General features: G+C 56.8%; 1 protein-coding gene across 1 annotated transcript in view; it reads left to right on the top strand.

The window, feature by feature from the left end:
• The window catches only part of LOC133394465 (putative uncharacterized protein DDB_G0288537), a 6631-nt gene that overhangs the window by 3225 nt on the left and 906 nt on the right, over nucleotides 1-2500 (top strand). Inside the window, exon 2 of the mRNA XM_061663205.1 lies at nucleotides 1-2500. This exon is cut by the window's left edge and continues 2323 nt beyond it; it is cut by the window's right edge and continues 906 nt beyond it. The gene's annotated coding sequence lies outside the window, so the exon portion shown is untranslated.

Raw genomic sequence — 2500 nt, 5'->3', positions numbered from 1 at the left:
TTCCTAAGCTGCTACGCGCCACCCAGCCTGTCGCGGGAAGGATTTGCGGAATTCGTTGAAGCAATTGAATTGGAAGCCCAATCCCACCCTCAGGTAGTAGTTGCCGGAGACTTTAACGCTTGGCATGAGGAGTGGGGAAGCCAACGCAGCAATGAGCGTGGGGAAGTACTGCTCGAGGCGTCCCAGCAATTGGGCCTGCTGCTGATGAATCGAGGGAATGTGGCAACCTTTGTTGGAAACGGTGTGGCGACTGCCAGCGTTGTCGACGTGACCTTCGCCAGCTCGTCCATAGCTCAGCCGAGCACTTGGTTGGTAAGAAACACGGACACGCGATCTGACCATAGGTATATCACCTATTCGGTAGGCCCAGCGTCAGCAGACCAGCAGCGTAACCAAGGACAGTCACGTCAACGGGGCCAGCGAGAGCGTTTTCAACATGCAGGCACGCGATTTAAGACGAAACAGTTCTCGAAAGAGAATTTCCTGGCCACGCTACATGGCGAGGGATTCCGAGAGAAGGCAGTCAATCACCAGGGAATGATCTCGGCAATGATATCGGCCTGCGAGAAAACCATGCAAAGGATGACGTCGTCTTTCCCCGACCCTCATCGGGACGTTTACTGGTGGACGCCACTGATTGCTCTGCTTAGGCAAAACTGCGAGCAGACGAGAGATCGCATGCAGCAGACAAGTGATCTCCAGAACCGAAGTCTGGCTGCAGCCCAATACAGAACAGCTAAAGCTGAGCTGGATAGAGCTATACGTGCCAGCAAAAAGGCTGCCTTCCAGGAATTGATCGATGCTGCGGAGGAAAACGTTTTCGGAGCCGGGTACTTAGTAGTCCTCTCCCGTCTTCGCGGTGGAAGGGCCCCACCCGAGACGGAGAGAGCGAGGCTTGAAAGCATCGTTACAGAGCTTTTCCCGCAACATCCGCCCTTCAACTGGCCCAGCATCAGTTCCGAGGAAGAACAGGAACAGCCTGCAGACCAGCAGACTCCATGGACCCAAGTCACGATCCCGGAACTCCGTCTGATAGCTAGCACCATGCCGAACAAAAAAGCGCCGGGCCTTGACGGAATTCCGAACGCCGCTGTCAAGGCTGCAATCCTTGCGTACACGGACGTTTTCCAGGCGTTGTACCAAAGCTGTCTGGAAACGGCTACATTTCCAGCACCATGGAAACGACAGCGGTTGGTACTGCTCCCCAAGCCGGGGAAACCACCGGGTAGCAACGGGTCATACCGACCTTTGTGCATGCTGGATGCCTTAGGGAAAGTGCTGGAGAAGCTCATTCTAAACAGACTTCACAACCACCTGGAAGATCCTGCTGCGGTGAGGCTGTCAGACAGGCAGCATGGCTTCCGGAGGGGGCGATCTACAATTGGCGCCATTCGAACAGTGATCGAGGCTGGTCAGAGCGCGATGAGATTCCGCCGCACGAACGGGCGGGATAACAGGTTCCTGCTGGTCGTGTCAATGGATGTCAAGAATGCCTTCAATACGGCAAGCTGGCAGGCCATCGCCACTGCACTGCAGATGAAAGGAGTACCTGCTGGTCTGCAAAGAATCGTGAGGAGCTACTTCGAGAACCGAGAGTTGGTCTTCGAGACATCCGACGGCCCAGTAACTCGGTCCATCACGGCTGGTGTTCCACAGGGTTCGATTCTTGGCCCCACCCTGTGGAACACCATGTACGATGGAGTTCTGGACGTCGCCCTTCCGCAGGACTGCGAGATGGTGGCGTATGCTGACGACTTGGTGCTGCTGATTCCGGGCATCGACGTAAATGCAGTGAAGGCTGCAGCCGAGGAGGCGGTCGCCAGTGTCTCTCACTGGATGGCTCAACATCATCTCCAGATTGCGCCGGAAAAGACGGAGTGCGTGCTTATCTCCAGCACGAAGAACCCTACGCAGGTCACCATAAGAGTAGGGGACGTGGAGGTGACATCTTCCCGCACGATGCGTTACCTTGGGGTGACCCTTCACGATCACCTATCGTGGCTGCCCCATGTCCGAGAGGTAACCACTCGGGCAAGGAAGATAGCAGATGCCGTTACCCGCCTCTTGCGCAACCACAGTGGACCAAAGACCAGCAAAGCGCGACTGTTGGCCTCGGTCGCAGAGTCGGTCATCCGATATGCTGCGCCCATCTGGCATGGCGAGGTGACGAAGAGAGAGTGTCGTCGACTTTTGGAGAGGGTTCAGCGAGTCTCAGCACGGAGGGTGGCACGCACCTTCCGTACCGTAAGGTATGAGACCGCCACCCTCCTCGCCGGGCTGACCCCCATCTGTCTCTTGATAGAGGAGGATGCGCGAGTGTTCGAGCGTGTTAATGATCCGGGTCGGTCGATAACGAAGGCAGCCATCCGGTTGGAGGAGAGGCAGCGCACCATCACGATGTGGCAGAGCCAATGGGACGCCGAGGCCGACACCTCCAGATACACCCGGTGGACGCATCGGATAATCCGCGACATCAGCGCTTGGCAAGGCCGGAGACACG

Source organism: Anopheles gambiae, assembly GCF_943734735.2.
Source record: "Anopheles gambiae chromosome X unlocalized genomic scaffold, idAnoGambNW_F1_1 X_unloc_149, whole genome shotgun sequence".
Taxonomy (NCBI): Eukaryota; Metazoa; Arthropoda; class Insecta; order Diptera; family Culicidae; genus Anopheles; species Anopheles gambiae.
Note: the sequence above shows the minus strand (reverse complement) of the source record. Positions and strands in the feature narration are given on the sequence as shown.